We start from the raw sequence: 26,430 nt of genomic DNA, 5'->3' as shown, positions 1-26,430 counted from the left end.
GGTGGGTGGGGGAGAGAGCCCTCTCCTACCCTACTCATGGACTAACTCTCTGCAACAAGTTGCTTTGTTGCAATATTTGTTTTACTGTGTTGGTCTGAAACTGAACCTGCAGTATCTCCGAGGGTTGCCTGCATTAAAGAATTTCTATGGTATGGAACTAAGAAAACCTGTACAGAGAAGGGAATATATTTAACACTAAAAAGTTACATTTTTTGGATGTAATAACAGACTAATAATACTAATAGCAATTATTTATGAACTTTTATCTATCTGTCTAGGATTGACATAGGTTTGTTTTCACATATATTGTTCCACTTTATAGCCACAATTTCCATACAAGTTAATTTTTAGTAGTATTATTTTTCATTTTACAGATGATGGAAATCAAACTTAAAAAGTTATGTGAATGGTTTAAGAAAACAAACTTCAGACGACCCCATGACCTTTAATAGAAATATCCAGTTCATTTAATTCAAAACTATTCATAGTTGCTTAAGGTATTGTCTTTAATAATACACATGAATTCATTTTCACAGGCTATATTCTACATTTAACAATAACATTATTAGCTATTTATTGCAATATAACGAACTCATCCTAAAACGTAATGGCTTAGGGTTTTATGGGTTGGACTGAGCTTAGCGAGACTAGTTTATTTGTACTACTTAGCCTCACCTAGCATAGCTTGATTTGGGCTGGAAATTACACTTTCATAAAGGCTCACTCACTTAAATGGCAAGTAATGCTAATTGTTAGTTGGAAGCTCAGCTGTGGCAATTGACCACAAGTCTCTGTTTCCTACAGATGATATCTCTTGATGTGATAGCTTTATTTTTCTTATAATATGGCAGTTGAATTTCAAAGAAAAAACACTTTCAGAGGACAATACTTCAAGTAAGAACTCTCATTGGGTTTCTCCTGTGACACTCTCTGATGTCCCATTGACCAAAGCCAGTCATATGAACGAGCTCACTGTGAAAGTGTGACAGGACTGCCCCAAGCATGAAATCTGGGAGGCGTGGATCATGGTGAGCATCAAAATAACATCAATCTGAAAACATTTCTACAATTTTGGTGGAAAAGTGTAAGAAAAACATATTTGTTCGTGGTTGAACATTCAAGAGTAGTAAGAAACAAAGTGCTTCCTTTCATTATAACGCAAAATAAGCATTTAATAAGTACATTTAAAATGTCTCTAATATGGAGTAAAGATTGTGCTAGAGCCTGTATGTCTAAAAATAATATTTTTAAAATGTAGGTATAGTTTTTAAACGTGAGGTTTCTTTTCAGCAAGCAGACTAAGGAGCTTTATTGACCATCTTACTGGGAAAGCAAGAGGAAAATATCAAAAATGCACAATTAAACATTTTGAAAAAAATGTTTTGAATGGAATTAATTAAATACTGATATAGTTAGAAATATTTAAATACCAAAACTAAGTGAAAATAAAAGTTCTATATCTGGCTTTTTCATTAAGAATATTTGCAATAGGGTAAATTTGAGTTTCAATTATCTTTACCTTGAGGCACACAGGGGCAGTTGATAAAACCCTGTATCAGCCAAGATGAAGAATCCAATTTGAGGCAAACTACAAAGGTAGAAGCTAAAATTTCTTACTCTTCAGTTATTAGATCCAAACTCAAAAAATCACACACACAAAGAAAAACACAACAAAACCTCTAGTCAGCCATTTTGGTAATAACTAATAATAAAACAATATACTCTTGAGAATTCATAACTATGTGATATGAGTGTATTATTTATAAGAATTTGTTTACATCTAAGCTTTAGTTCACTCTGTAAAATCAGAAAAAATGTGTTAAAGCCTAATTATTGGGAGTTATGACTGTATATTGTAACAATTTTGAACTACTTGAGTTCAGTAAAAGAAGTCTTCATGGAAGTAAAATAACATCAAATTAGGAAATAATGCAGATGCAAAACGATAACAAGTAACAGTGAAACTTCAGTACACTTCTCTGCATTAAAAATTGTATGTATATTTTATAGACATAATTTAGAACTTCCTGACACAGCTGTAAAACATAATCTACTGATCAGAAATATAAGTTTTCCATATGTAATGTTTAACTTACCTGAAGAAAAATGTTTCACGCAAAGATGTCTTTTATAACAAGAGATACAGCAACCTAAGAAAAAGTAGAACACTTCTGTGGTTTGAAAATGATCTTCAAAAAGCTTGTGCTGAAGCCTAAATTTCTAATACAACAGTATTGGGAGGTAGATCCTAATGAAGGATGATTAGACTCTGAGGTCAGAGTGAATGAATCAATGTCATTATTGCAAGAGTAGGTTAGTTATAGGACGGGAAGTTCTGCAATCTCTCTCTCTCTCCTCTTCCCCTCTCTTTCCCTCTCTTTGCCCTTTCATGATCTGATACCTCCAATGTGTTATGAGGCAGCAAAAAATTATTCACCAGTTGCCAGCCCCTCAATCCTGGAATCCCCATTCTCCAGGACTGTGAGAAATGGATTTCTGCTCATTATAAATTACTCAGTCTCAGGTTTTCTGTTATAGCAGAATAAAATGGACTATAACAGATACTAACTTGATTTACAGCTCTTTGCAATTATGTTTAATTATTTTGGAAATTTTGTTGCATTCACTGGTTTACCTTAGTATATTAGTCCATTCTCACAATCCTATGAAACACTGAACTGCCTGAGACTCGGTAATTTATAAAGAAAAGAGGTTAAATTGAGTCACAGTTCTGTAGGGCTTGGGAGGCCTCAGGAAACTTACAATCATGGCAGAAGGGGAAGCAGACATGTTATTTTTCACATGGCAGCAGAAAGGAGAAATGCCAAAGAGGGAAAAGCCCATTATAAAACCATCATATCTCCTGAGAACTCACTCACTATCATAAGAACAGCAGCATGGGAGTAAGTGCCCGAATGATTCCATTATCTCCCACTGAGTCCCTCCCAGGACACGTGGGAATTATGAGAACCTCAATTCAAGATTAGATTTTGGTTGGAATACAGTGAAACCATACCATTCTGCCCCTGGCCCCTCCTAAATCTCATGTCCTCACATTTCAAAACACAATCGTGCCTTCCCAAGAGTCTCCCAAAGTCTTAATTCATTTCAGTATTAACTCAGAAGTTCATAGTCAAAAGTTCATTCTGAAACAAGGCAAGTCCCTTCTGCCAATGAGCCTGTAAAATTGAAAGTGAGTTAGTTATTTCCTAGATACAGTAGGAGTACAGGCATTGGGTAAATACAGCTATTTCAAATGGGAGTGACTGGTCAAAACAAAGGTGCTACAAGCCCAATCAATGCAAGTCTGACATCCAGCAGGCACTCAAATCTTAAAGCTCCAAAATGACCTCCTTTGACTCTATGTCTCATATCCTGGTCACACTGATGCAAGAGCTGTGCTCCCATGGCCTTGGGCAGCTCCACCTCTGTGGCTTTGCAGGGTACAATCCCCTTCCTGGCCACTTTCACAGACTGGCATTGAGTGTGTACAGATTTTCCAGGTGTACAGTGCAAGCCATCGGTGGATCTGCTATTCTGGGGTCAGAAGGATGGTGGCCCTCTTATCATAACTCTGCCAGGCAGTGCCCCAGTGAGGACTCTGTGTGGGGACTCCGACCCTACATTTTCCTTCTGCACTGCCCTAGCAGAGGTTCTTCATGAGGTTTCTGCCCCTGCAGTTAACTTCTGCCTGGATATCCAGGCATTTCCATAGATCCTCTGAAATCCAGGTGGAGGTTCCCAAACTTCAATTCATGTCTTCTGTGCACCCACAGTAAGCCACCAAGGTTTGGGGCTTCCACCCTTTGAAGCAATGGCCTGAGCTGTACATTGGCCCCATTTAGCTATGGCTGGGGCTGGAACAGCTGGAATGCAGAGCACAGTATCTCTAAGCTGCATAGAGCAGGGGGCCCTGGGCCTGGCCCACAGAACCATTTTTTTCTTCTAGGCCTCTGGGCCTGTTATGGTAGAGGCTGCCATGAAGGTCTCTGACATGCCCTGGAGATGATTAACTGGTGTTAACTGGTGATTAACATTCAGTTCGTCGTTACTTATGCCAATTTCTCAAAGGGCCTGAATTTCTCCTGAGATAAATGGGTTTTTCTTTTATATCACATTATGAAGCTGCAAATTTTCTAAACTTTTATGCCGTGATTCCTCTTGAACACTTTGCTGATTAGAAATTTCTTCCACCAGACACCTTAAATCATCTCTTTTTTTAGTTCAAAGTTCCACAGATTTCTATGACAGGGACAAAATGCCACCAGTCCCTTTGCATAGCAAGAGTGACCTTTTCTCCAGTTTCAAACAAGTTCCTCATCTCCATCTGAGACCACCTCAAACCTGGAATTCTTCGTCCCTATCACTATCAACATTTTTGTCCAAGTCATTCAACAAGTCTCTAGGACATTTCAAACTTTCAAACATCTTCCTGTCTTTTGAGTCCTCCAAGTTGCTAGGAAGTTCCAAACTTTTTGACATTTTTCCATCTTCTTGTGAGCCCTCCAAACTGACCTCTGCCTGTTACCCACTCCCAAAGTCACTTTCACATTTTTGGGTATCTTTACAGCAGTGCCCCACTACCTCAGGACCAATTTACTGTATTAGTCTGTTCTCACACTGCTAAAAAGCACTGCCTGAGACTGGGTAATTTATAAATGAAAGAAGTTTAATTGACTTACAGTTCCTCAGAGCTGGGAAGGCCTCAGAAAACTTACAATCAAGACAGAAGGGGAAGCAAACATGCTTTTCTTTACCTGGTGGCAGGAAGAAGTGCCGAGCAAAGAGGGGAAAGCCCCTTATAAAACCAACAGATCTAGTGAGAACTCACTACCACAAGTACAACAGCATAGAAGTAACTGCTTCATGATTCAATTACCTCTCACTGGGTCCCTCCCATGACACTTGGGGATTATGTGAACTACAATTCAAGATGAGATTTTGGTGGGGACACAGCCAAACCATGTCACCTAGATTACCTCTTGGCTAACCCTTGGCTTTGCCCACACCTCTTACCAGAAGCTTTTTAAATCCAAGTCTTGGTTAGAAATGCTTCATGCAATTAATGATGCTTATAAGTATATAATAATCTAAGTAAATAAATACTTGATGTGTTCAGGGGAAATGCACTCTCCCAGTTTTTTATTTCCATGAAATGTTTCCTGAGACTTAGATGAGCTTCACATTCTCTTGGGAGTTTGTAGACACGACTTCTTCATACATTTGGAACTGTCAAAATTGGCTTACCTGCAATCAGCATGAGTTCTGTCTCACCCTTCCATTCTTCAAGACTGTCTACACAAGGAGGTTGTCTAAATAAGGTTTTGTCTAGGAATAGTACACATCTGACAATTCTGTAGTCCACTTAGCAACACTTTTGGTTTCCACACTAAACTATGATCTCCAAAATTGATATGTGGGCTTCCATGTACTGTGTACAGTATTAGCTTTCTCAGTTACCTAAAACATAGGTGCAGAGGAGGAATTCTATTAATTGGAGGACACCTCAGAGTCTCCAATAACATTGTAAATAGCATTAAAATAAAATTAAAGAGGTGGTAAAATAAATCTATTATGCTAGTGTTTTATAGCATAAGAGATTTTCATCACATTATCAATACGCATACTGAAAATTGTTTAATAAACAGTTTCTAAACTTGTGCTAGTCATTTAGTAGGCATATTGAGATTATTCATCATTTAATTGACTCATGCCAATACTTTTTATTGCCAGCTAAATAAAATTTCAGTTTAAGTATTTCATATAATAAATTCATGTAATAAAACTTAGTCAGTGTGTTGACCTTTTTAAATTAACTCCTCTACCAACATAGCAAAATGTTGGGTTGAAGAAAAAAACTTCCCCTTTGCCCTCTGAAAGCTCACTGAAAAATCAATGGGTAACAAGCATACAAGCAAAGGCATATACCTATATGAATGTACACAAGCAGAATCACGGGTTAATTACCCCCACCCTCAATGGGGTGTGGAAGCTTGTATACCCTTTCCCATAACGGAGGGAGGAGATGGAAAATGTACAGGATTCTGTTGAGGTGCAGGAGATAATTATTAGGGAGAATGAATAGATGAGAGAGATAGAAACTAACTTGCAAATAATTGGAATGACCCAAGAGACAGACATTGTCTTGTGAAAATAAGTTCCATCCAGGTGTGGTTGCATTCTTTACTATTCTTTAGTGAAATAACGAGATTTCAAGGAGGGGATAGAGGAAAATTGTGTTTCCTTTGGTAAAAGATTTCTTGGTCAAATAAAGACATTCCAAAAAATGTGTCCCTCCTTGAGCTTGTGGGGGAAGAGAGGGAAACAAGTCAAAGTTAGAGGGATCCTGAGGCTTATTTCTGAGGCCTTTTGATGTTCAAAAGCACTCAATATGCCCAAGTGCCATATTTTGAGTAATCATTTTATGCACTCCAACAAAAGGTATTTAGTGGAAATCTGATTAGTTACTATCATATTGGAAGATAACCTCTCAGAGATAAGTGATAATAGCTATAAGATTTCCTACTCTCTGTAGAGTTTTGATTTTTTGTTGTTGTTGCTTCTGTTTATTTAGTTCTTCATACAGCCTATATTACTACTAAGTCAGAAAGCACTGATCAGAAAAAAAAAAAGAAGATAAGAAACTTATTCTGTCAGCCACATGCCACATTGACAACTGGAATCAACAGGTCCTTTGAAAATAAGCATAACCTATTGGAAGCAGGGGCTTTCCTGTTAGAATCTTTTTGAAGCAGATGAGGCACAAGATATAATTGTAAAGAGCTTACTTGAGCCAAAGTAAGGACAGCTGCCTGGGAAACACTTGTATGTTGCCTTGGAAAGTGTTTTGTTAATCCTTAAAGCATGTTTTTAAAGGCAGAAGAGAGCAAGGAGTGAGTTGATACAAAGTTGTTTGATAAGAATTTTTATTAATTTACAAAAATAACATTAACTAGTGATTGGCTATACATTGTTGAACTATAAGGTTATTTATGTATTTTTATGAAATAACATTGTATAGTGATTGGATATACATTGTTGAATCTCAAGGTTATGAGTTCTGGTGTCCAGCATATGGCCTTTTATGGCAACTTGGTGTTCGTTAATCTAGTGCCCTCATGGTAAGTGGTTTCAAAGGGTTGTAGCTTGAGGGAGAAAGTGAGGTGTGACTGCTGTCACATGCTATCACATTTTAATGCCTCTCTGTGACTGATAATTAAAGAAGGCTTACATTACTCAGACAAAAATTCTTTTCTTTCTCAATTACAACTTCATCTTATTCTGTTTTCTTATCTGTGAAATAAGTAATAATTCTTCACTAATAGGAATGACAATAATCATAGGTACAGGACTAAACTTTTGTAGGGAATTTCATATTTAAATATAATAGGCTGGGCACAGTGGCTCATGCCTATAATCCCAGCACTCTGGGAGGCTGAGGCAGATGGATCACTTGAACCCAGGAGTTGAAGTTCAGCCTGACCTACATGACAAAACCCCATTTCTACTAGAAATAAAAAAAAAATAGCCAGAAATGGTGATACACACCTATAAGCTCAGCTACTCAGGCATGATAGGTGAGGGGTCTGGAGTCTCACTGTTCAGATGTGATGATCTGGTAAGTTTCAGTTCCTTGATACTACATGAGAGGTATGATGGTTGGTTTCTTGAGAAAGGAACTCAGATAAGACAAAAGTAATTTTCTCAACTTTTAAGATTTGGAGGGTCAGTTTCTATCTTTGTTCAAAACATACCAAAAACATCAGTTCTATGAAACAATTCGGCAAGTTTCAAAATACAAAAGTTAAGAAAATGAAAAAAAAAAGAGATTTATTGAGTTGACATATTCTGAAAAATAAGGTATTTTTAATCTGCAAAGCATTTTTCTAAATTTTTTACTATAGAATATAGATAACTCAAAATACAGCATAAAAGAAATGTTCTCATTCTAACTTGGATGTGAAGAAACTTTCTAATGGGGAGTAGAAATATACATAGATATTAATAGAAGAACAGTTAAGGTATCAAATATCTAAACTCCCTTTTTGTTAATGGTTTAAAAGATTCCGTGATGGTCATAAAATTCATTAAAGAACTCTAATGTAGGGAAATTTCATGTTTGTTTATATATTTTGTTTTGGTAGAGATACAAATGATTTTTTTCTGGTGAAAATATAAGCCCCCCAAATGTATCACCCTCAGGTATATTAATTACTTTTCCACCTAACCAAGCAATCTTATCTTTTTAAATTAAATTGCTGATTAACATGTAACTCCACAAATGCTATAAAACACATATTTTGATGTTAGAAATAGAGGGTAAAAAGAAACTTCCATCTATTGCATTCATAAAGCCAAAAAACAGAGTAGGATAAACAGAAATTCCAAAAACAAACCTTTACCGTATAAAAATATATTAAGCCTTATTTGAAACAAATTGATTTATTTTGTGAAAAGAACAAAGGAGGGAATTGACTAAATCAAAAAAATCAAATGTTAATTCACTTGGTACTTAAAAGGGAATTCTACACACCACATTTCTCTTGTGGTCTTATTAACACTACTTCAGGCCAAATACAATATCCATGTATCATCAAAGAATTTACAAGCATATTCAGTTCTCTCTGATTTATCAACCACATTTCTCATTGAATAATCATTTTTTCATTACACGTATGAATTAGTTGCAAGTTAAAGTTGACTTTATTAGTCTTTAATTCCATCTAGTTTCTTGATAATTGTTACCTTGATTGGACATGGCACATCTTCTCTGAAAAATTATGTACAACTCATGATTTGTATATAACTATGCTTATGTGATTCTCTATACTTTCTGATTAGAATTATTATAATAATTCAATTTATCAAAGTTATGCTTCCATGTAATTTAAAGAGACAAATATTTTATAAGGTTTATTTAAAAAATAAAGCAGGCTGTAGGCCACCTCAGTTTTTCATTTCTTATTTTCTCTTCCTCAGTTAACTGTTTTCAAATCTACAAAAATTTAGCTCTTGTGATTTACTTCCATGTCTCCAGAGGACATGCATCAATTGGTCCTTCAGGCATTATCTATTGACTTTTCACCACAGAAGTTGAAGACTTAACTTTCTTTCTTTCCCACAGCCCTAGTACACAGACATAAATTGTCCACCTGTGATCCTACATAAGTGAGAATATAATTATATTTGCGAGGCTAATATTGACTATCGAGCTTAAAAGGTAGTAACTTCTATTCACAAAACAGCCACACGGTAGATAGTCTTACTTTGTCATATCTGCATATGTTTAATTTCCCTTGCATGTAATACATGTTTTATAGCTGCTTTTGCTTAACTTTCTGTGTACCAATATTCCAGTCACAAATTCTTTACTGTTCACTAAATCTTATATTTAGGTGTTCATTTACACCAATTAATTACCACTTTCTTCTTAAAGAAGTCTTTCCTAAGTCTTTCCTAAAGTCTTTTGATCTGCTGCAATGTCCTCTATACTTGCTGCTCATGTGCATATCTGGACACTATCACCTTTCTCTCTTCCTGGGGTGTTGGTCTACCTCACTTCTCTGTGTAGCCTGCATCATTATATCAGCCAGAGTTCTCAAGAGAAATAGAAACAACAGGGTGTTGTTTGCGGTGTGTGTGTGTGGGGCAGTTCAGTCAGGCTGGTGGGAAAAATTTTAAGATGAAATTATAGGATATAGAGACAAATCATCTTGGAAGGCCAGAAGGTTTTGTAAAAGTCTCAAGATAGAGTTATGGTTGAAAGCAGCCTAAATCCTTACCTTGAGTAAAGAGCTTAAAGTAGGTACAAAGGAATGCAGAGTAGTTTATCCAAATAGCTCGTTTACTGATGTGGTCGTAAGACCAAACTTTGATCAACCGCAGGTGCATAATTGCTCTCTACTTGGGGGATGGGCAACCAGGTCAATTACCCTCTAGTGGTGTTTACTCAATACCATTATCATTTAATCTATACTGAATAAATTCGTCGGCTGAACAGGGTGGAGGCTGCTACTCTTTACAGCACCTTCCTTGATGTCTGTGAGGGGTCCAGACCCTAAGCCGAACTGACAGGCAGAGTATCTGTGTCAGTGTTTGTTATTCATCCATCACTGGGTCAAGGTCTGTGGAACGGACCCCGCAGCTATAAGATGTGTGTGTTTTTGTATGTATGCGTGTGTGTGTGTGTGTGTGTGTGTGTGTGTGTGTTTAGATAGAGTGAGATCCATCTATCTTCTCCCATGATTTATTTTAAGGAATTGGTTCACGCAGTTATAAAGGTTGAAAAGTCCTAGAATCTGCCATCTGCAAGCTAGAAACTCATGAAAGCCAGTGGTTTAATTTGGTCACCATCTAAGGACTGAGAACTAGTGTCATGGGATCATTAAGGTGTCTTTTCACCAGCTAGAAACCTCTGTGGCCGGAGGCACCTCTGCTTGGGTTTTGCTTGTGCCCACTGGGCTTGTTCTGCCCACCTGGCCTTGCAGGCTGCTTTCGGTTCGCACTACCAACTTAGATCCCATGTCTGCCAAGGGTGAGCCAGGCACAGAGTGATGGGGGGTGTGTGAGCAAGCAAACGTGCGGTCCAGCCACTATGCACAGCTAAATGCGCTGGCTTGGTGGGGTTGGCAGCTCCAGGCCCCAGCACAGGCACTGGCTCCATGTGAGGCTGCCGCTGGACCAGATGTACTGCAAGTGGCTTCTGCTGCCGGCACCAGCATCTGGACAAGCGGGATGTGATGGCACCCAAGAGCTCAGAGATGCCAGGATCTGCAGAGTTCAAAAGATCTACAGTGTGTCACAGCCCTGGCTTAGGAAGCCCTGAGGTCTGGGATCCCAGAAGGGCCACAACTTTTCTCTCCTTCTCATTGCCCACAACATGGCAAGTGGTAGTGGTGGGGGGATATTTTAGCTCTGTTTGTGTTACAACTCTTTTAGTTCCACCATTTGGTGGGTCCCAAGTTTTTATCCTGTGACCAGGAAGAATGAGGTAAGCAGAAAACTGGAGGGTGAGCAAGATGAAGAGAAGCTTCACCAAGCAACAGACAGCTCTCAGGAGACTCAAAGTGGGCAGCTGCTTTCTATGGGCATGTCATCCTAGCAAGAGTAGGAGTCTGGCTGATTCTGGGGTTTTTATGTTTCCAAAATGGAGGAAGCGTGTGGTGATTGGTCCATGGGCAGCCACCAGCAGATCTGATTGGCTAATTGGTCATCAATGAAGTTCTCATTCTGGGCCATGGACTTCACCCAGGACTGGCAGCCTGGCCCCTAGACTTCAGGCCCTCAGTGGCCTGACGTTGAGGTTTCAACAGGGACCCACTCCTTCCCGCCTAGGAACCTGTCTGCCTTTAACATGCCATCCATGGTGTCCAGGCTGTCCACACAGAGAGGAGCCCACAGGCCTGTGCTGAGCTACCCTCAGCCCCTTTGGCCCCACTCCTGTGCTCTTCGGTGCTCAAAGTCCAGAAGAGTCAAGGTGACAGGGGGCTGGTATGTCAGCACTGCCCTGAGCTCATGCACGCCTGGTCAGGTTTTGACGGCACTCAGACTTGGCCATGACTTTGCTCTGCCCCAGAGCAGGCACTGGGAGTGGGGAGAGGCCAGGGAGAGGGAGCAGGCACTGTCAAGCCTGCAGGGGCAGGGGACTTCCTGGGTCCCTGAGAGTACAGTGAGAGCTGGGTCTAGAGCGGCAGCTGGGTGGCTGTAGCTACACCCGGGAGCATGGGGCCCTACCCTGCCAACTCAGCAGTTGAGGGGGTTCCCACCTAGTCCTAGGCCTGATTGCACCTCCCCTGCTGCAGCTGGTGTCCACACAGCAGCTGCTCCGGAAAGCCTGCTGCTGCCATCACTAGGAGAACTGATGACATAAATTTCAGTCCAAGGTTTAGAAAAGATGAGATGAGATATCCCAGCTCAGTCAGGAAGCAGGGGGACAAGGGGTGAATTCCTCCTTCCTTCACATTTTGTTCTGTTCAGGCCCTCAACAGATTGATACCCAACCACTTTGGGGAGGGCACTCTATTTTACTAAGGTCACCACCTCAAATGCTAATATCACCCAGAACCTACTGTCACAGACATACCCAGAAACAGTACAGTACATAATCTGGGTACTCTCTGGCTTACTTAAATTAACACACAAAATTTATTGCAGCACTATTCACAATAGCCAAGATATGAAACCAATCTAAGTACTCATCAATAGAAGAATGGATAAAGAAAATGTGGTATATATACACAATAGAATACTATTCAGCCATAAAAACAGTAAAGTCCTCCCCAAATAATGTAATAGCAGCTCTCCTGCAGGTCGATGGTGAGAATTACAGCTCAGGCAACGATCATCATACTTCTTGGCACAGAGGTGTTCACTACCTAGGCAGTGTTATTATTATGTCTAAAGTTACAAAGGGAGTTTTTAAGAAAGATGGAATGAAAACTTGTTTCTCTCAATTCTGAGCTTATTAGAGCACACTGTTGTGCTTGAGTAAAGCAGCCCTGGAGTCTCTCAGGGGAGGGTGTTTGTAACATCTGCTCAGGCACGGTTTCATTTCCTATATACCCAGAGACTAGCCCTGTATAAGTTGTGGGGAGATACTCATGTGAGTTGGCGGACTTTGCGTCAAATATTTTCCCTAAGCCCAGGTCTCTATGGCATTCTACAGAAGACTCTGCATCCTTCTAAGGGACACTGGAAGAACAAATGGATTGTACAGTGAGTTACAAATAAAATGGCCAATCTCAGCATGAAAGACTGAGGGTGTTACCTAATGAGGACGCAAACCACTCCATCTACATACAAGCCCATCTACATACAAGCAAACCACGAGCCTGCCAGAAAGAAAGAACATGCTATATAAAGGTTTAATAACAGTGATGACTATTTGAACTTCAGCTCCAGAGCAGTTCATTGGCCTCCCTTCCAGGAACAGGAGCCAAAACACATCAGGATTCTTGAAGGCCCTGAAAGGTAAATGAGAATCCTAGTGTATGGCAAAACATTCCCACGAAAGAAGGGCTCCGTGTGTAGAGACTTAGAAAGGATTCCCAACTTCAGTCCCTTCAGAACCAGAAGCAAAGGTGGGGGACAGCCCATTTAAGTGGCCCTAGAGATTTGCCAGGAACTAGAGCCTTCCGGAGAAGTCCAGTTTTCCTATACAGGGAGAGGACTGGGAGTTCTCTGGTCACAAGCATTGTGCCTTTGTTTTCAGGAAGACTTTTGGAGTCCCCCAGCATTGGAGGAACATTGCCTTACTGCGGACTCAAGCACAGTCTCTTACCTGGTAAGAAAAATGGAGCTGCATGCAGCTGCTGAACACTTTAACCGGAAACCCAAAGATGTTGGCACAAAGAAAGGAGGGCTGAAGAAAAGTGACCAAGAAAACATATTTAGCTCTTAATCTGACCCATTTCTTCGGGGACAGGCCTAGTGCCTAGAATGGGGTGATGAATAAGGCCTGAGCTCAGATCGTGAGGATGAGGGAGTCCACCCTGTGGGGATCTGGGATGATGAAAGGGCTCTGCAGATGGGGGACCCCGTGGCCAGAAGTTCTGCTGAGTGGAAAAGGGCTTGGAGTAACTGAGGTCAGCTGGATTCCTTAAACACTGCTCAGAGCCCTTGAAGCCATCCAAGGGCACACTTCTCAGGCCTGCTCCAAGCCACGCTCAACTGGGAATCTTTTAAGGACAGCTGCTCTGTTAGGCTTGCCTGAGATGGTGTAGTTTTCCCCCGCCGCGGTAGTGGCACAGACAGTAAGTGTTCAGGAGCCGGGCCTCACAATGCCATGGACTAGGGCAAAGGAGGACCCCGTCCTCTCCCAGCCCTAGGCTAAAACACGGGAGGACCCGACAGGTGGCTCCATGGACCCCTGCAATGCCAAGAGCTAGGTTATGCTGCTGAAGGACCTCTCCGCCCTGGACTAAGGCACCGGAGGATCCCCGCCCTGCCCCGCCCCGCGGTGTCCTGGACTGTGCCACTGCAGAACCCCCGCCCCTCCACACCCTGGACTCTGGCTCTGGAGGACTCCGGCCCTGGCTCGCCCTGAACTACTCCTGCCCCTCAGCGCCCTGGACTGTGTTTCCAGAGGACCTGGTCCTGCGGCAACTTGGGCTACCTCGTGGACTCCAGGACCCCAGTCCTACCGGGCCCTAGACCAAGACCCAGGAGGACCCTACACCACCTGTACTAGGGCACCAGAGGACCCATACCTTGCCGTGCCCTGGACTACAGCTCGGAAGGACCCCCGATTCGCTGAGCACTGGACTCCAGCACAGAGGGACCCCCGCCATGGAGATAAGACCCCCCCTGCCCCAAAGCACCCTGGACTACCGCCCCCCAAGACCCTCGCCTGAACGCGTCCTACACTCTGGCATGGGAAACCCGGCCTCGCAGAGCCCTGGACTCTGGCATTGGTGGATTCTCACTAGGCTACGTCCTGGACTTCTGCACCAGAGGACTCCTGTCCCGCCGCACCCTGGACACCTACACTAGAAAACCCTGTCCCCTCTCCCCCTAGACTATGGCAGGGGAGGACCCTGCAAACCGACTCTGGCACAGTAACACCCCTGACCCGTCATGGGCTGTATTCCAGCACTGGAGGACCCCCTGCCAGGGCGCTCTCTGGACTACCCCTGCTCCACTGCGTCCTGCCCTACAGCACAGCAGGACAGCCGTCCCCCAGTGCACTGGACTGAGGCACAGCAGGACTGGGGCCTCGTGTGTGGCGGACTACGGGACGAGGTGACCCCCGCCCCTCCGCACCTCGGACTATGGCACAGGAGGACCACCACTCGCGCATGCCCCGGACCACCGCAGGACAGGTCCCCCAGTCCGCCGTGCCCGGAATACAGCACTGGAGGACCCCAATCCCGTCGCTCCATGGACTCCACCACTGAAGACCCTCGCCCCTCTGCGCCCTGGACAAAGGCACGGGAGGACCCAGCCTCACCGCCCCGTGGGCTATCGCATAGGAAAACCCCCAGCCCCACCGTGCCAGAGACTCTGACAAGAGAGGACTTCTGCCCCCTGCTCCCCCGAACTACAGCAAGGCAGGAACCACACTCCTCGGAGGTCCTCACTGTGGCAACTGTGGCCCCCCGCCCTGGTATGCCCTGAACTAAGTCAGGCAATGACCCCGACCCCACCACGCCATGAACTCCAGTATTGGAAGACCATTGCATTACTGTGGACTCAAGCACTGGACTATCTCAGGGCAGGATCCCTGTCCCGCCGTGCCCTACTCTATGGCACGAGAGTACCCAGCCTCACTGCGCTCTGGACACCAGCACCCCAGGACTCCTACACGGAGGACTCCTGCTCCTTCACAGTCCCGTCCTGGACTCCTGCACAAGAGAACCCCGGCCCCGCTGCACCCTGGATATAGCAAGGCAGGAATTCCGCCCTGTGGCGCTCTGCGCTGTGGCACCTGAGGATCCACACTCCAGCGCGCCCTGGACTACTGCGCCGCAGGATTCCTGTTCCGCCGCGCCCTGGACAATGGCACCGGAGGACCCAGCACCCCTGCCTCCTGGACTAAGGCACAGTAGGACTCTGGCCACATTGTGTACTCCTGCACAGGAAGACCCTTGCAGGGCAGTGCACTGGACTGAGCTACTGAAGGAGCCCCACCCCTGCCTCACCCTGGACTAAGGCACTGGAGAACTCTTCCTCCGTAGAGCCGCGGACTCTTGCAGGAGAGAACCTCCACCAAGCCTGCCCTGGACTGTGGCCCAGTAGGGCCCGCACCACCTCATGGACTCCTGTACTGGAGGAAGAGTAGTGATAAATGTCCAGGTTTACAAGTTGAAAAGTAGCAATCAATGTGTTACAATGAATGGATTTGATGTAAAATTACAAATGCTGAAAACATTATGTGTAATTGCCTAGCCAGAACAATTACACAAGACAAAGAAATAAAATAAATCCATATAGGGAAGGAAGAGGTAAGATTGTTTCTGTTTTCTGAAAATATAATCTTAAGATAGAGAACATCTTAAAGACTCCACCAAAATAAATGGTTAAAGCTGATAAAGAAATTCAATGCAGTTAATAGTTACAAAATCAATATACAAATACCATTTTTGTTTCTATACGCTAATGACAAAGCATTACCTGAAAAATAAATTGATAAGGCAATTTCATTTATAATAGAATCAAAACAGATATATAAATATATAAGACAGAAGTAAATTTAATCAAGAACGTGAAAGATTTGCAAACTGAAAACTATAGCACATTGATGACAAAATTAAAATAGCATAAATAAATGGAGAGACATCCTTTATTGATGAATTCAAAAATTACTATTGTAAAAGTGTCAATGCTACCCAAAGCAATCTACAGATTAAATGTAAGCGCTACGAAATTCCAATGTCATTCTTCACAGAAATAGAAAAATTACTCCTGAAATTTGTATGGAACCACAAAAGACCCCAACTAACCAAAGCAATCTTGAACAAAAAGAACAAAGCTGGAGGCATCAGACGACCCAATTACAAACTATATGACCAAGCTGTAGTAATTGAAACAGCATAGCAGTGGCATAAAAAGAGACACGCAGAACAGTGAAAAGGGATATAGAACCCATAAATAAATCCGCATGTCTGTGGTCAATCGATTTTTTGATAAAATAACTAAAAAATACACAAAGAAGAAAGAAAATTATTTTCAATGAATGGTATAGAAAAAAACTGAAGAAGAATATTCACTTACAGAAGAACAAAATTTGACTTTTATTTTTCTCTTCATACAAGCATCAAATTAAAAACTTAAATGTAAAATTACTACAAGGAGGTAGAGAAGAAGACTGTCTGACATTTGCCTGAGCTGTGATTTTCTGTAGATTATTCCGAAAGCACAGGCAACAAAAGCAAAAACACACAAATGAGATTGCATAAAACTAAAAAGCTTTTCCACAAGAAAAAAGCAATAATAGAATGAAGAGAACCCACAAATGGGATGACATTTTTAAACCATACATCAGATAAGGGGGCTCATATAATAATATATAAGTAACTCAACCTACTCAAAAATAAGAAGAAAATTATGCCTATTAAAAAAAATAAGCAAAGAACCTGAATAGACATTTCCTAAGGCATACAAAGGCTAACAGGTACATGAAAAAATCATAAACATTCCTAATTATCAGAGAAATGCAAATCAAAGCGACACTGAGATATCACCTCACACATTTTACTAGGGCTATCATAAAAAGAGATGGAAGATAAGTGTTGATGAGGACGTAGAGAAAAAGAAACCCTGTACACTGCTGGTCGGAATGGAAATTAGTTCAACCAACTTGGAAAACAGTATGAAGCTTCCTCAAGAAATTATAAATATATTTACCCTATGATCCATCAATCCCACTTCTGGATATATGTCCAAAGGAATTTCAATCAGGATGTCAAAAAGAGACATCTGCAATTTCATGTTCATTGCAGCATTATTCATAATAGCCATGAATTAGAAACAACCTAAGTGCTTCTCAACTGAAGAATGGATAAAAATAGGTGGAAAAATTGGAACCCTTCTACACCACTGGTGAGACTTCAAAATGTAAAACAGTCTGGCAGTTCTTCAAGATGTTACACATAGACTCAGCACATGACGCAGCAATTCCACTCCTGTGTATTTACCAAAAAGAAAACAAAACAAATGCTACACACAGTAGTACACAAATGTTTATAGCAACAAAAAGTAGAAAACAACAGAAATGTTCATCAACTGAGGAGTGGATAAATCAAATGAATCCATAAAATAGAATCTTATTTAGCAATAAAAGGGAAAAAAGTGTTAATGCATGCTCCAGAATGGATGAACATTAAAACTATGTGAAGTGCAAGAAGTGAGTAAAAAACGACTATGTGTTGTGATGATTCCATTTATGTGAAATGTCCAGAATAGGCAAATTCATATTCAGAAAGTAGACGAGTGGTTGCCTAGACTAGGAGGGCTTTAGGAAAGGCTGGAGAAAATGGGGAAAGTTTGCTAATGGGCGCAAGTCTCTTTAAGGCACATTAAAATGTTCTAAAATTATACTATGATGATTATTCCTCCACCCAGTTAATATACTAAAAGAATTTGAAGTTTGTACTTTAAATGAGTGAATTACACAATGTATGAATAATATCTCAATAAAGCTGTGGGAAGTTAAAAGTATACGTAGGATGCATACAAAAATCCTACTTATCTTTATACATGAATGAAATTCTGTCATTTGTAAAAACATGGATGAATTTAGAGGATATTATACTAAGTAAAATAAACCAGACGCAGAAAGACAAATATCTCATAATATCACTTATATGTGAAATCCACAAATGTGCACTCACAGATGTTAGGAGTAGAATGGTGGTTTATCAGAGGCTGAGCCGGGCGGGGAGGGGGGCATGTTGGGAGTAGAATGATGGTTTATCAGTGGCTGAGCAGGGCGGGGAGGGGGGGAAGTTGGGCGTAGAATGGTGGTTTATCAGAGGCTGAGCGGGGTGGGGAGGATGTTGGGAGTAGAATGGTGGTTTATCAGAGGCTGAGCAGGGTTGGGGGGGGAAGTTGGGAGTAGAATGGTGGTTTATCAGAGGCTGAGCGGGGGAGGGGGGAAGTTGGGAGGAGAATGGTGGTTTATCAGAGGCTGAGCAGGGTTGGGGGGGAAGTCGGGAGTAGAATGGTGGTTTATCAGAGGCTGAGCCGGGCGGGGAGGGGGTCATGTTGGGAGTAGAATGGTGGTTTATCAGAGGCTGAGCCGGGCGAGGAGGGGGGCATGTTGGGAGTAGAATGGTGGTTTATCAGAGGCTGAGCCGGGTGGGGAGGGGGGGATGTTGGGAGTAGAATGGTGGTTTATCATTGGCTGAGCAGGGTTGGGGGGGAAGTCGGGAGTAGAATGGTGGTTTATCAGAGGCTGAGCAGGGTTGGGGGGATGTTGGGAGTAGAATGGTGGTTTATCATTGGCTGAGCAGGGTTGGGGGGGAAGTTGGGAGTAGAATGGTGGTTTATCAGAGGCTGAGCCGGGCGGGGAGGGGGGCATGTTGGGAGTAGAATGGTGGTTTATCAGAGGCTGAGCGGGGCGGGGGGGGTAAATTGGGAGTAGAATGGTGGTTTATCAGAGGCTGAGCGGGGTCAGGGGGAAGTTGGAAGTAGAATGGTGGTTTATCAGAGGCTGAGCGGGGTCGGGGGGAAGTCGGGAGTAGAATGGTGGTTTATCAGAGGCTAAGCAGGGCCGGGGTGCAGGTAAGTTGGGAGTAGAATGGTGCTTTATCAGAGGCTGAGCAGGGCGGGGGTGAAGTTAGGATTAGAATGGCGGTTTATGACAGGTTGATCAGGGCGGAGTGGGGGGTGGGAAAAGGGGAACTATTCAATGGGATAATGCTTCAGCAAGGAGAGATACATTCTGGTGATATGGTGCACAGCAAAGTGACAGCAGTTACTCATAATGAAGTGCGTATCTTAAAACTGCTAAAATACTACAACTCAAATGTTTCACCATAATGTAATAAATATGTGAGGTGGAGGATATGTTATTTAACCTAATTTGTCCATTTCACAATATTTACATGTATTGTACCACATTGTATCCATATATATTTATATATCAATAAAAACAAAATTTTCAAAAGCGAGCAAAACAGTTGTGGCAGATCTTCATCTAAAGACATTTCTGAGAAAAATGTATCTGTTTTCTTTCAGAATAAATTTAAAGTTAATAGATATTATATTACCTAAAGTAAAGCGGATAATTTTGGCCATCAGCTTATACTGTGGGATAATCTCTTTTTGCTGACCTTGTAAAAGCTGCGGCGGATTAACAACAAGTAGGAAAGATTTTTATCATGATCAGGTAAAGGTTCTGCATGCTTCTATTCTGAATAATATTGTCCCCCCAGAATCGCAAAGTGTGAATGCCTTTTGTTTCAGAGGTCTAGCCCTAAATGGTTTAGTCAATTACATCAGGCATTCTGAAACAAGTCCTGGTGCGTTTGTGATGGTACTACATATAATTGTGTTTTTAATTTAACTTTCATATATGTCTACTTTTCTGTTAAGAGTCTATATTTTACAGAGGCCCTCCATACATATAAGTGCTTTTATGATAGTCTATCCACTAAATTTCAAACATAAGTTAAGGAACAGTTTTGCTTTTATTTTTTATTATTGTTATTACATTTTAAGGCTAGTCAAGTGAAGCAGTGGGAGTGGAGAAGGAACTGCTTTAATTTTTATATGTTGCTGTTACAGGCTGTATGTGACAGGCTATATATTTGTCGGCTGAATTTTAGAAACAAAGTGAAATATTTATCTCGTATTTCATTAGATGTAGAGATGATGATTACTTCAAGGGATTGTCGCTACACTGAAAGCATCACATCACCAATCACTTGGAAACAATATTTTGCCTATGTGTTCTGTTATGTTGACAAAAACTTTTATTGTGGCAATATACCTCACAATTGAAATATGTGAAAAACATACCAAAAAAAGACAATATTTGTTATTAAGGGATATTTAGGCCTGAGCTGCAGGATGCAAATATTTAAAACATACACTTTTTAAAAATTATATTTAAAATGTAAATTGAAGCAAGGCATTTAGAAAAAGACATAATATCTACTATAAAAGTCCTAGGTTAGAAAAGTTAAAATACTAAATGAAAAAATAATGCTTCTTGGGTAGGTTAAAATCAAATATGAGGCAAAAAATTACTCAGAACTTTTTGTAAGATTAAGAACATGTATACAGTTTCTTTGATATAAAATGAAATAAATGTGTGGATATAACTTTAATAGAATAGGGAAACAAGGGCAAATGAGAGGTGTATGCAGAATAAAGTGAACATATTATTCTAACAATGAGAGGGACAGAATTGAATGATTGCTCTTGGAGACAAGGGATTTTGATGTCTAAGTCAATGACAAAACTTTTGTTTGCAAGTTAAAAAATGTACCTTAAACCTGGTGAAGGAAGAAAGGGTGGTGGAGGGGATGATTCTTTGTACACTAAACTGGTTTTAATGACTATTGAATTAATCATAAGTTCAAATGATTTTATGGAGGCCGTTTCTTTTTTATTTGATATTTCTGGACTGCTTTGCTCTTTATATTTGCTCCATTTTTACCTGCTTGAACAATTTTTCCCCGCAAAGTTTAGGAAACACTGTAACCGCATGCTCCAGCATGATGTGATCCCTGAAAGCATTTGCAGCTGGGAGAGGAGGCAAAGGGGCTTCTCTTTCAACAAATGCATATTAATCTCGGTGAAAACTCAGAAGTTTAAACAGGGTCCTCCTTGGGTCATGTGGCTACCCCAGGACCAGTCATTGCACCAGACATAGGAGATAGTCTCAAAAGCCAGGCTGGAGTCAAGGTTCTCTGGTGGAGTTTCCACTTTAGAAATGGGTTTTGTCAGGCTTTGTGTTTTCATGTTACAGACATGATAGCCATATATCTATCTATTCCACTTCCAGTGGAGATGAAAACCTAACGCATATGCCCATTCAATGGATTTTACATGAATCTTCATAGCAGCTTTACTTGCAACAGCCAAAACCTGAAAACAGTCCAAATGTCCATGGACAGGTGAATTTGTGACTGAAAAATTTACTATGGTGTATGTATATAATGAAATAATACTCCCTAGTAAGAACAGAAGAATTGATAGATGTAGCAACATGAATAAATCCCAAAATAGTGATGCTGAGTGATGAAAAAGTATACCCACCCTATGATTTCATGTATTTGGAAATAAAAACTCACAGGGACTACAGGTGGATCAGTGGTTGCCTGTGGATGGGATAGGGATAGGCAAGAGAAAGTGAGTAGAAAAAACACTAGAAAACTTTGGTGGTAAAGGTAATGGATATGCTTTTTATTTGAATATGTTGTTGGCTTTATAGAGCTACAAATACCAAGAATAATCAAAATGTACAATTGAAGTATGTGCAGTTTATTGCATGTAAATAAAACTTTTAAAAATTAACTGATACAAATTGGCTTACATGACCAGAAATCTGTTGAAAACTCTCATGTTTTCTTCCCTATTTTATTCTTGTGTGCTCTTACAGACTGTGTGAACACATTTCTCATCTTACTGTTCTTTTATGTCTACATTTCTCCAGGTCAATATAACTATCACCATAATTTCTTGGTTTCTCTTTAGTTCATTAGTAATTATAAGTAATGTATTGAAATGTTAAAGATATGTTCATGCATTCAGAATCCTCTGCTCTCTGATCCACATAATAGTGAATTAAGCTGTCAACAATTACACAGAATATTGCTCCTTTTTTGTTTGTTTGTTTTTTGATGAAGTCTGTCTTGGTTACCCAGGCTGGAATGCAATGGCACATTCTGGGCTCACTGCAAACTCCATCTCCTGGGTTCAAGCAATTTTCCTGCCTCAGCCTCCTGAGCAGCTGAAATTACAGGCATCTGCCATCATCCTCAACTAATTTTTGTGTTTTTATTAGAGACAGTGTTTCACCACATTGGCCAGGCCGGTCTTGAACCTGTGACCTCAGGTGATCTGCCCACCTTGGCCTCCCAAACAGCTGGGATTACAGGCATAAGCCACCATGCCCAGCCAGAATATTGCTACTTTTTCAAATAGCTACAATTAACCCTGATCTGGACACCTTGAGTTGATCATAGCTTTGTAAAAGAGGATAGCATTGTAAAACTATAAAAGTAGACTAATAATAAATAACATAGAATGCTTTCAGTATAAGAAATAACACTATCCTAAGCAAAAATAAATAAATAAATAAAGCTGTAGGAATTATATTATCTGACTTCATATTATACTACAGAATTATAGTAACCAAAAGAATATGGTACTGGCATAAAAACAGACCCATAGATCAATGGAACAGAATAGAGAACCCAGTAACAAATCTACATAGCTATGGTGGACTCATTTTTGACAAAGGTGCCAAGAACATACACTGGTGGTAAATGGTGTTGAAAAAACTGGATATCCATATGCAGAGGAATGAAAGCAGACTAGTATCTCTCATAATATATGAAAAAAAAATCAAAGTTGATTAAAACTCCAACAATAAAACTAGTACAAAAAAAGTTTGAGGAAAATCTCCAGGACATTGGTCTGGGCAAAAATATCTTGAGCAATACCCACAAGCACAGGCAACCAAAACACAAATGGACAAATGGATCACACAAATGGCAAACAGGTATAAGAAACGGTGCTCAGTATCACTGATCATCAGAGAAATGCAAATTAAAACTACAATGAGATATCATCTTACCACAGTTTAAATGACTTGTATGCAAGCCAGGGAAAGTCTACTTTGATTGATTTATGGCCCTAGTCACCTGGCAGTTCCTTCAGATGTGGCTTCCCAGGTTTGTGTATCCATGTGACAATGTGCCTGTGTGTCCTTGTGTCCACGTGGCAGTGTCTGTGTGGTGATATCTGACAGTGCGGAGGTGTGTCCATGTCACAGTGTGGCGGTGTGTTTGTGTGTGTGGCAGTGTCCATGTGGCAGTGTGTCTGTGTGTTCGTGTGAGAGTGATGGTGTGTCCCTGTGACAGGGTGGTGATGTCTCTGTGTGTCTGTGTGTCCCTGTGGTATGTGGTCCTGTGTCCCTATGGTGACATCTCCATATGTCTGTGTCCGTGTGACAGTCTGGTGCTGTGCCTGTGTGGTGACTTCTGCGTATGTCTGTCTGTCCGTCCATATCACAGTGTGGGAGTGTGTCTGTGTCATAATATCTCCGTGTGTCTGTACATGTGACTGTGTGGTGGTGTGTCTGTGTGTCCATATGGTGACATCTCCATGTGTCTGTGTGTCTGTCCATGTGGCCATGTGGTGGTGTGCCCGTGTGGTGGTGTCTTCCTGTGGCGGTGTGTCAGTGTGACAGTGTAGCGGTGTTCCTTCCTCAGCGTGCAGAGCTGGCACCTTGCCCTCTCAGCCCAGGATGCCCCAGAAGGCCCCAGCTTGGCGGGCAGGGGGTGGCTCCTGAGGAGGGAGGTGCAGGGAGCCCCGACAGCCGAGTTTGTGGGATCTCCTGCATTGGGTGGGAGTGAGGAGAAAAGCACCCAGGCAGCCAGGACAAGCCTGGGCCTGCCCTAAGCAGGTGACCCGCTCTGGGCCTGCATTTCCTGGGCCGAGTACCCCAGCTCAGTCATCTTGTCCTGAGTCCTTTGTGGGCCTTGGAGATTGCTGAGGTTTGAAGAAGGGAAGGTCATCTTTGTTGCGGAAAGCCTGATGTGTTTCTCTATTGCTGTCACTTTTCAGCCTCATTGCTGGTGAAACATCAAACATCGGACACCTTCTGCCAAGAAAACTCCTGGAAGTAAATGTGGGGACTGGCAGTATCCAAGCAGAGGAGTCACACGCGGATTTCTGTTTGTTTGGAGATCTGAGTTTTTCCCTGTGGGTGGCGGAAGCGGAGCAGCTCTACAGCGGGAAGGAAGGTGGGTTCTGTGCTACAGGAAGGTCCTGGCCTGGGGCGGAGTGGCGAGAGGGGATGGGCGGCCAGGGGCTGTGCAGCTCATCGGGCAGTGTGCATCCCCGCTGCTGGTCGCCCAGGAGGAGGACAGGTCCTGGCCTGGCGGGAGCAGAGGCGGCGAGGCTGCGGTCCGCGAACCAGGCGTGATGGCTGGCAGAGCGGTAGGCCATGGCGGAGGGGGACTCCCGGGCACCTGCTGTGCATCCTCATGACCAGGATACACACCGGCCTCTGGAGGCCAGGCGGAGCAAGCGAGGGGCGCCAGGCAAGGTTTGGGGTTCCCGCGGCGGTAGGTGGGTCCCTGGATCCTGGTGTCCTGCTGCTGTCCGGAACATGGGCCGCCTTCCCTCAGGCGCGCCCCTCCAGGGTCGCCTATCTGCGACCTCAGCACAGCTCCTGGCGGGTAGGAGGATGGGGCGGAGGCCTCAGGTCCCAGCTGGGTCTGCAGTTTCCGCCACTGGCGGAGGCTCAGGGGCGAGCTCAAGTTGTGCCCAGGCAGGAAACTCTCCGACCTTGCCAGTTTCCGCGCCAGCTTTGGTGACTCTCTCCAGCTCAGCTTCAACACCGTTCAACAGTTCTGGGTTCTTTGTTGTCACAAGAATTCTTTCTGTATTTGCTATCCTTTATCAAATAAGAATTTAAAGATGCATGTGGAGTGATATCACAGTTGAAACATTAAAAATATATAATTTCAAGTGTTAATTTTAACTTTTTAAGAAGAAAAATTATGACTCTAGTGCTAATATAAGATAAACACGTATCAACAGTGTTATTCAACTCAGTAAGCAATGAAGTTTCAAGTAATAGGTTCAAATCATTGCAAGGAACATTAAAGTAACTTTACAGCCAATGTTAAGGTCAGATCGTGGGTTAGTTACAATAGTGGTTAGTATCCAACATAGTCAGAATCTGTCATCTTTGTGAGTTATCTCTTCCATGGCACAGAAATTATGCGTTTTCCTACTGTACAAAATATTTATCTTTTCTACTACTTCTGCACATAAAAATATTGCTAGTCACAAAAGACCAGGATTGCACTGAAAAAAAAAATCTGAGTACCATCTCTCACCGGTATTTGTACTTCTTTTCTTTCTTTATGAAATATCTTTGAACTGCATTTTCTATCTGAAGGTCTGTGGAGAGAGAGAGTAAAATGAATAAAAGCATAGTAAGTGAATATTTTGATAACATTTACAGCTTTATTCGTGTCTAATGAACATAAAACACACTACCAATATTTAAAGTGTAATGAGATGAATTTGATGTATACATGTGCCCATTAAACAATCACCATGAAGGGTTCAGTGAGCATATCCAATACTCTAAAAGTTTCTCAGTTCCCCTTGGTAATGCACGCTCATACCTCTCAGGTGTGAAGTACTGAGCTACACACACACACGCGCACGCACACACACACACACACACACACACACTGGGATATCTAATTGTTTCAGAAGCATTTGTTGAAAATGTTATGTCCATGAATGCTCTAAGAACTTTATTAAAAACTAGCTGAAAGCTGATATACATGTGTATATCTATATTTGTACTACATCGTCTTAAGTACTGTAACTTGATAAGTCTTGAAACCAGGTGCTGTTAATTCTCCAACAGCACCTGGTTTCAAAGTAATTGTTTCCTTTCAAAGTAATTTGCCTTTATAGGTCCTCTACCCATTGACATACATTTCAGAATTTTAGTTTCTCAATTTCTAAAATAAGGAATACAGCTGTGATTTGATTGGAATTCTTATAGATCAATGTAAGAAGAATAGACATTTTAACAGTATTGAGATTTATGACTCATACATTCCATTGATTGAGGTCTCTTATTTATTTTAACAATATTTCGTAGTTTCATAGTTTTCAAACGTTTCTCTTTTTTGCGGGTTTATCCCTAAGTACTACACGCTTTGATATTTGCAATAATATCAAAATTATGGTAATATTAATGTAAAGGTTTTATTTTTTCCTCCA

The 26,430-nt window shown here is 41.7% G+C and overlaps 1 pseudogene; it reads left to right on the top strand.

Moving 5' to 3' along the window:
• Window positions 1–7,053: 7,053 nt before the first annotated feature.
• LOC139358387 (uncharacterized) lies at window positions 7,054–14,495 on the top strand (annotated as a pseudogene).
• Window positions 14,496–26,430: the final 11,935 nt, after the last annotated feature.

This window comes from Macaca nemestrina, chromosome 15 (genome assembly GCF_043159975.1).
Source record: "Macaca nemestrina isolate mMacNem1 chromosome 15, mMacNem.hap1, whole genome shotgun sequence".
NCBI lineage: Eukaryota > Metazoa > Chordata > Mammalia > Primates > Cercopithecidae > Macaca > Macaca nemestrina.
This window is presented reverse-complemented; position numbering and strand designations above follow the sequence as displayed.